This window comes from Monodon monoceros, unplaced genomic scaffold (assembly GCF_005190385.1).
Source record: "Monodon monoceros isolate NGI ecotype Baffin Bay Population unplaced genomic scaffold, NGI_Narwhal_1 Super_Scaffold_17, whole genome shotgun sequence".
NCBI lineage: Eukaryota > Metazoa > Chordata > Mammalia > Artiodactyla > Monodontidae > Monodon > Monodon monoceros.
Genome location: NW_021703773.1, coordinates 21,755,046 through 21,764,803, shown reverse-complemented (window position 1 = coordinate 21,764,803; position 9,758 = coordinate 21,755,046).

Below are 9,758 nucleotides of genomic sequence, written 5' to 3'. Positions count from 1 at the left end.
TAGTATTCCTTGTGTGGATGTACCATAATTTACAAAACCAACCCCTTTCTTATGTATATATTGGTTGTGTCTAATTTCTCCTTACATTTCATCCTCTTGAGCTGTGTCTTTTTTCCTTTCCATTGCAAATCACCACCACCCCAAATTTTGTGTTTTCTAGTGACCAGGACCACTTCATTCCTTTTTCATTTAGCCTGTTTTCTGAAATGTTTTTCTGACTTTCAGGTCTTGTCCTTTCATTTTGAGTCTTCTCTTTTTATTCTCCTATTTTTTTTCCCCCATTAAGGACAAAAAACCTCTTATACGAAATCTCTGCTCTTTAGTACCTGTGTCCTCTCTTCACACTCTTCCCAACCCCAGCAGTGAAGAAAAGGAGGTGCTTAATATCAGGTTTCTGATAAGAAACAAGGGGCTGCTACCAGCAGGGAGCCTTGTCAAGATCTCCCTCATTCTGAGCACTCCATCCCACGTGAACCACAATGGATGGAGATTTCACCCACCCACCCCACATTGTTCAAGTTGTCCTTTGCCCTTTCTGTCAAATCTTGGCACCCAGGAGACAGCAGAACATGTTCTGAATTCAACCCTGGGGAGCTACCAATCAATATCACTTGACTCTTCTTACCCGTTGGTTCTCTTTCTATGCCTGATGTGGAGTGACGCCTATGCTACTCTTTGTCATGGCCCCTTCTCAGTTGGCCCAGCTAACCCCTATAGGGTGGGATGGCTCTGTCCATCCCCTAGGCAGAGTGCCGCAGGCAGAGAGTAGAACAAGGGCAAAGTACAAGGCTGAGTCTTAGGACATAGGTTCTCTTACTGCTTCAGCTGCAGGCTCAGAGTCTGTGCAGAAAGTTAGTATATTTTATCTTTTTGTGATCTTAGTTATCAAATACCAGTTAAGAATATGAACTGTCCACTTAACTCACAGAACACTATAAGAATGGAAATCTATAAAACACTTTGAAAATAAAATTCCAAAGAAACAGTTTCTTATTTTATATGTCTCTTCTTTTTTGTACATATATTTTAACTGACTTCCTTTGTTTATATCTGCAACTCATTTCTGGTTTTTCCTGCTATACATACCTATTCCTTCCCATGAATTAGTTCTTATTTATGAAACACAACAGTATATTTATATTTATTTCCAATGAGACCTTCTGCCAATGAGACCAGCAGAGGTTTTGGTGGCTTTTTGTTGTTGTTGGTTTTTGAGGGGAGAGGGGTGGATTCAGAGAGGGAGAAAGACACGGCTGTTGTCATTTTTTTAATCTAAAATTTTTTTATGTTCCTCAAATTTCTTTTATACCTGAAACATTCTCTGGAATTTTTATATGATTATTAAGGCCTTAGTTTCAAGTGGCAACATTCAAATAAGCAAAAAAACTTTATAGGGAGACTAAACTCCTGTCTGATAGTAAGTTAGGTACTTAGAAGAAAATTTGAGTAATTCTTTTTTTTTTTTTTTTTTCGGTACGCGGGCCTCTCACTGCTGTGGCCTCTCCCGTTGCGGAGCACAGGCTCCGGACGCGCAGGCTCAGCGGCCATGGCTCACGGGCCCAGCTGCTCCGCGGCATGTGGGATTTTCCCGGACCGGGGCATGAACCCGTGTTCCCTGCATCGGCAGGCGGACTCTCAACCACTGCGCTACCAGGGAAGCCCTAGAGTAATTCTTCTAAGCCATAGATAAGTTGGTCAAGAAAAACCAAAACCCTAAACCAACTCGGTGTTTGATTGACTCTGGGCCAACATCTTAATCTCTCTGTATTTGAACCTTCCAACTTTTTTCTTTTCTTTTTTTTGACTGCATCGGGTCTTCGTTGTGGCATGTGGGATCTTCATTATGGCATGTGGGATCTTTGTTGCAGCACGGCAGGCTGTTCATTGCAGCGCGTGGGCTTCTCTCTAGTTGTGGCCTGCAGGTTTTCTCTCTCTAGTTGTGGCGTGCGGGCTCCAGGGTGTGTGGGGTCTGTAGTTTGCGCCACGTGGGCTCTGTAGTTGAGGCGCGTGGGCTCGGTAGTTGCGGTGTGCGGGCTTAGTTGCACTGCGGCATGCGGGATCTTAGTTCCCCGACCAGGGACTGAACCTGCGTCTCCTGCTTTGGAAGGCAGATTCTTTACCACTGGACCACCAGGGAATTCCCTGAACCTTCCAACTTTAACACTGGTGGAACTTTGATACCAAATGCCATCTAATAATCAAATGACAGATTGTGGGATGGTTAGAACAAATCTAAATGACACTGAACTCCTTAGGGAAAAGGTGTTTTAATGCTTTTCAGGTTTAAAATAAAGAAACATTTTAGGAATTTAAAAGGGATAAAATTTCAGAAAGTTGCAGCTCTCATGGTAAAAGAAAAGGATGAGAAATTCGGTTTTAACTGTCATTAAATTTGTTTTTCAATTATAAAGAAGAGCCTTGGCTATGTGTAAGTGTTCTTTTTTTTTCCTTAGTTGAAAACAGCCCATTTCTAAGCATCCATTAGTATCACTTACTTTCTAATTTAGTTCTTCTTTCCGCAGTGAATTTTAATACCATATCAATAAATTCCAACAATACACTATTGTTTTGGCCTTTGATTCTTAAGGAAGGGGGAAAATGCAAATTTGTCTTTTATTAATAAGTGCATAACTTCTAATAGATTATACACAATCTCATAACTCATCTCAGTCTGAATAATCAACATCATTTGAATTTTCAAAAGTAACACTTCACTGTCATGAAAGAAAGCCCAGTGACTCAGCATTCAGTAGAACTATACAATAGTGGATATCATATTGCTGATTAAGGTGATTAAATTTAATGATCCCACCAAGCATTTCATCTTTGCTGTGCAAACTACAGAGACTCAGGCCATCAAGTAGAAGGAAGGGCCTTAATAGAATTTGTGACAAGTAACATGAGACTGCCAATGGCCCAAACTTACAGCTCCAGTAAACCATAGAAACTTCGTATCTGCCAAATTGGAAAACATGAGTGTATCAAAGATTTCAGAAGGGAGTTGAGTGTAAATAGTGTTAATCACTAGGATAAGGTTCCAAATAACTACATGGCTTTAATGAGGAGATCTGAAATAAGAGTTGACTACAAGAAAGAGTTGACTACAAAAGAGTTGACTACAAGGGTTAATTACATGTAAAATTATAAATCAGGCCCTCACATAATAAAGGGTTGAGGAAGTCACTGCAGAATATTCTTTAACAAAAGGAAGACCTTATGAAGTGTTGGCAGAGGACGCGGTAAGCCAAATGGCCTGCTAACTGGTTAGATTATCTGAGGCAGAAATGCTTCTGGATTTGTATTTATATTGGTCTAATTTGGCTTAGTTACCCTGGACTCTCCATGAAGTTACCCAGGCTACCTAGGGGATTAGGAACTGGAAGCATGAACAGCTCCCACCAAAATAAGTCCTGGACCTAATCTCTCTCCTCCACTCCCCTCCCTGCAGCCCCTGCTTTCTCCACACCCTGCCAAAATCTATACTCAATGTATCTGAAATCAAATGAGTCCAGAACATGAACAGAGCATACATGACAAGCGTGAGTTTGGGAGTTAGACAAACCTCCCTTGGAATCCCAGCTCAGCCACTTACTAGTTGTGGGATCTCAGTCAAGATATTTAATTTCTCTGAACCTCATTTTCCTCATCTGAATATCTGAATAAGGAGGACAAAAATATCTATCAATACTTCACAGAGTCACCATAAGGAGTATTTATTTTAGCCCAGTGCCTGGAATGTAGCAACCAGAAGAATGTACCAGTAGTATTATTGTTAAGCTTCCTGATTGGTCTTTATATGTCTTCTTTCTCTCTCCCCACCCCATGCACACACACAAATAGAATAGAAGATAGAATTAATACCTAATTCCCAGAAAGTACTCACCCTTCCCACCAAAGAAGGACTTTGCTGATAATAACGTATGAGATACTGTGTAATTTTACTATTAATACCACCTTACTTCATCCCAAAAAAAGGCTTTGTAAGTAGATAGGTCCTCATAATACATCAGTTGGATAACATTTGTAGAATTTTTGGATGGCAGCAAAATAGCCTTAAAGTAGTTGGAGTTCAGAGCACTATTTTAAAACGTGTTCTTCTGTCTCATTAAAATTAACACTTCTACTCTTCAAAAGATATCATTAAGAAATGGAAAAAGCAAGCCACAAACATATGTTTGAAAAAGGCCTTACATTAAAAAATAAATATATAAAGAGAAAACTGGACAGCTACATGTAAAAGAATGAAATTAGAACATTTTCTAACATCATATACAGAAACAAACTCAAAATGAATTAAAGACCTAAATGTAAGACAGGAAACCATAAAACTGCTAGAAGAAAACATAGGCAGAACACTTGACATAAATTGTAGCAACATTTTTTTTTGGATTTCCTAAGGCAAAGGAAACAAAAGCAAAAATAAACAAATGGGACCTAATTAAACTTAAAGGCTTTTGTACAGCAAAGGAAACCATTAACAATACGAAAAGGCAACCTACTGAATGGGAGAAAATATTTGCTAATGTATGACCAATAAGGGGTTAATATCCAAAATATATAAACAGCTCATAAAACTCAACATCAAAGAAACAAATAACCTGATTACAAAATGGGCAGAAGAATCGAATAGACATTTTTGCAAGGAAGACATACAGATGACCACAGGCATATGAAAAGGTGCTCAACAAAGTTAATTGTCAGGGAAATGCAAATCAAAACCACAATGGGCTATCACCTCACACTTGTCAGAAGGTCTATCATCAAAAAGCCCACAAATAACAAGTGTTGGTGAGGATATGGAGAAAAGGGAACCCTCGTGCACTGTGAGAATGTAAATTGCTGCAGCCACTTGTGGGAAACAGTATAGTATGGAGGTTCCTTAAAAATGAAAAATAGAACCACAATATGATTCAGCAATTCCACTCTTGGGTATATACCCAAAGAAAAGGAAAACACTAATTCAAAAAGATATATGCACCCCAGTGTTCATAGCAGCGTTATTTACAACAGCCAAGATATGGAAGCAAATTGTGTTCACCAACAGATGAATGGATAAAGAAGATGTGAGATATATATATATATACACACACACACACACACACACACACACACACACACACACAATGGAATACTATTCAGCCATAAAAAGAATGGAATTTGCAACAACATGGATGGACTTGGAGAGAATTATGCTTAGTAAATTAGTCAGACAGAGAAAGACAAATACTGTAAGATATCACCTATTTGTGGAATCTAAAAAATAAAACAAACTAGTGAATACAACAAAAAAAAAGGAACAGACTCACAGATATAGAGAACAAACTAGTGGTTTCCAGTGGGGAGAGCGAAGGGAGGGGGGGAGGTAGGTGTAGGGGATTAAAAGGTACAAACTACTATGTATAAAATAAAATAAATAAGCTACAAGGAAATATTGTATAGCCAGCAAATATAGCCAATATTTTATAATAACTATAGATGGAGTATAACCTCTAAAAATGTGAATCACTATATTGTACACCTGAAACTTACATAATATTGTAAATCAACTACACCTCAATAAAAAAAGAAGAAAATATAACGAACTTATAACTCAGTAATAAGAAGATAGACAATCCAATTAAAAATGGGCAAAAGATTTGACCGGATTCACAAAAGGAGGTACATGAATGGCCAATAAACTCATGAGAAGATGCACAACATCCTAAGTCATGAAGAAAATGCAAATTAAAACCACAGTGAGTAACTACCCTATACAGCCATTTAAACGGCTAAAATTAGAAGGACTGACAATATCAAGTGTTGGAGGAATTGGATTCTCAAACATTGTTGTGGGAACATAAAGTATTACAATATTACATGTGGGAAAACAGTTTGGCCGTGTCTTACAAAGTAAACCAATGCTTATCATCCAACCCAACAATTCTACTCCTAAGTATTTACCCGAAGGAAAGTAAAACATATGTCTACACAAAGACCAGCAGCTTTGTCCGTAACAGCCTAAAACTGGAAACAACCCAAATGTTCAACAGATGAATGGATAGACAAATTGTTGCACATACAGGGAGTGGAATACTACCCAGCACCAACAAATTACTGCCGAACGATGGATGAATTTCAAAAACGTGCTGAGTGGAAGAAGACAGACATCAAATAAAACACACTGTGATTCTCTCTCAGATAGATAGATAGATATAAATTTTAAAATATATGTCATAGGAGACTTCCCTGGTGGTCCAGTGGTTAAGACTCCATGCTTCCACTGCAAGGGGCGCCACGCTGCATGGCCAAATAAATAAAACACCTTTAAAAATAAATGAAATATATGTTATATACAAACACATATATAAATACATATATATATTTATATATATGATTTTTGCTGGGTCATCTTTGCCGTTTATTGGCCATAGTCCCTCCAGCCTCCAGTCTCATCAGCACACAAGTGGGGTGAGGGGTGCAGTGGGCATGGGCAGGCTGCCCCTCGCTGGGCGGGGCAGTGAGGAGAAGTGGCAGCCCCTCTGGCTGGATCCTTCCTGTCCCCTAGGCCTGGATCCTTGCCTCCTTTCAGCTCTCTCATATATGTATGTACACACACACACACATGCCACACAGGCAACCAGTCATGCCAGTGTAATGGAACTTGAGTAAGAACTCTGAACCACAAGGCTCAGGCAGGCTTCCCTAGTGGCAGTATTCCATGTATTACACACACGTACCAAGGAAATAATGCATACGAGACTCCACGGAGAGAGGACCATGGGAGCTCTGTATTTAGTACTTTTCCTGGCCTCTGCCCTGTGCTCGTCTTCCTTGGCTGATTTTAATCTGTATCTTTTCCCCAAAATAAGCTATAACTGTGAGTTTAAGAGCTTTCAGTTTGTTTTTTTGAGTCCTGCTAGCAAATTATCGAACCTGAGGGTAGTTTGGGGAACGCTCCCACTCCGCACGTGCAATTAGTGTCGGAAGTGAGAGTGGTCTTATGGAGAACTGTATTCCTGTTAATTCTGCAGTTTCCAAAACTCCCAAAGAGTTAGCTCTAAATTTTAGCAATATCATAAAGGTGATTGATTTTTAAAAGTGGTCGTTTTCCCTCATCTACTATGTATGCATGTGTGTGTATGTGTTTGTGCATCTGTGCATGTAATCAAGTATACACAAACATACCCACAATGGAACACTGTGCTTTTAATGCTGGGAAAGAGAGAATCTCTTAAAAAGGCAATTTTGGAAGCACCTCAATATTTTGTACTTCAAATTTTAAAGGTATAAGTAGATCTTTATAAACTTAGAAGAAATATGAATGAATGAGCATCAACTAATTAGCAGAAGGAATCTAGACAAAGTAGGGAGAGAGAAGATAACAGGGGTTGTCATTTACTGTTCTCTAAAAATATCTAAGTGGTATGATTAAGGGCCATTTTTGTGTTTTTCAGAATTTTTCAAATTAATGACAGAATAAATGTGTCCTGGACAAATTTAGAAATACATATATGTGTATATTAGAAATATATATTAGAAATTTAGAAATATAAGAATTTCACACATTACTTTATGGTCACAGGAAATATAAAACAATTTATTTTGTTTATACACATAAATTTTGTTCTCTTCTTGTTGCAGAGAAGAAAAATAGGGTGGTCAAATCTTTTAAGCATAAAACACTTTCTATTAGTATAAAATTCTGTGAAGGAAATACAGTGAAAAATAAGATGCCAAGGAGAAAAAGGAGTGAAAAGACAAGCTCATTTTGGAATTTTTTTAAATAGATGATGATGGCTATCAAACCCCTACAAAATTTTGTATTCAATTAGATTTATTTAAAGGAATGCCATAAATTTTATTTTTAAATGTCAGTATTTACAGTTTGCCAGAAGTTACCTCTCTTTTGTTATTTAAACTTTTGTTGAATACTTTTATACATAAACTTAAAATTTGTGGAGGGTGTATATGATTTAAAAAATATTTTAGGCATACATGAGTGAAAGGTTTGTAGGCCACTCACGTTAGCTATAAACCACACTTGGCGATCAGCGGAAAAATGCAATACTGTTTAATCTAAGCCAAGGATACTCTGCCACCTGGTGGCTTAGAAATTTTCATGGTCACTAGACAGGAATAAAAACCTCTCCTCAGACCAGGCGTGATGGTGAACTGATTCATAGTATACAGAATCAGGGAGATGAATTCCTTGATTACAAAATGTATGGATACAGAGAAGGAAGCAAAATGATTGATTCTGAATATTATCACTGCAAATCCAGGGAAGTATCATTGGTAGTTTTTTACAGGGTAGGAAAATAACTAAAATCTCTCACCTAAGATCAACTAATTTCAGAAATGCTTAAAATGATAGTTAATACAATTTTATTCTGTGAACTTGAGTAAAAGCAAATTTCTCTGTCATTTTATTGTGGAGAAACAGAAAAAAAAGTTTTGATCCATTTCTGTGCACTGTAGAAAATTGAAATTACCAAAGATTCCATACTTTATTGAAAAAGTATATATGTAAATTCTTTACCTGCATTTTTTTTTTTTTTGGTTCCTTGCTTTACCTTGGTTAATTTTTCCATTGTTTGGATTTCATAATGAAAACAAGAACTCTCTTCTAGAAGTTGGTGGGGGATTTTTGGTTTTTTATTTTGGGTTTTGGCTTGTATTATGGATGATCCTTAAAAGAAAAAGCCCAATTTATTTAAACATATTATGTTAATAAAATAATATATTAATATATGTGTATATAGTGTTATATAGTGTGTGTGTGAATATAAACAAGCTTTGAAGGTATAGCTCAGCACTAAATGGGGCTAACATTACAAAAATACACCTGCGAAAGACGACCAGCCCTACCAGATAGTAAAACATAAAGTTACTGTAATTAAGATGGTCATACTACACGTGACTAGACACCTTAGCAATAGTAGAAAAGGACTGGAGTACATGTGGAAGTGAGTACATGATGATGCTGGCATTTTTGAGTGAAAACAAAGCGCAAAAAAATGTATTGGCACATATTCATTTGTATATGTGTAGCCATATAAAGGGAATAATATTTTAAAATTATTAGTGGACTCTTCTCTTTGTCTTTCTGAGTACAGGCCTAGGACACTTAAGGTATCTACCTGCCCAGGAGAAAGACTGGGATCTGCTTCCTGTGGTAGATGCTATTGTGACTTAGCCAATTACACTTTATCTTCCCCTTCTTCCACGGGGACAGATAGTCCCACAATAGATCCTGTGGAAATGCCTGACATTTTCTTCCCCAGTCTTCCTTTCAGCTGTGGGTATCCATGTGACATGGTTATGGATAATATGAAATACAGAGAAATCTGTTGGAACTGCTTCTGGAAAGATTTTTCACCATGATAAAAAGTAGAGAGACATGGGGAGATGTTTCTCCACTATGAAAGCCCCCTTTCTCTTGCCTTTGAATGAGGCTGTCTGAAGTGATGTCCAGAGCAGCTGCAGCCATCCTGCGACCTTGAGGTGATAAACCTGAAGGTGAGACATCAGCACGCTGAGGGTGGCAGAGCACAAAGTCTGGGCCCTGAATGGCATTGTGGACTTGACAAACCAACTCTGGAAGCCCTTAACCTTCAGAGTTTTTGTTTTGTAAGATTATTAAATGTCTTCACTGTTTAAGCCACATTTAGTTGATGTCTTCATTGTTTAAGCCACATTTAGTTGGATATTGTCACTTGTAGCCAAAATCATTCTAACTTCTACATTACAGAGGAATGTCTAAAGACTGACAGAGGTAA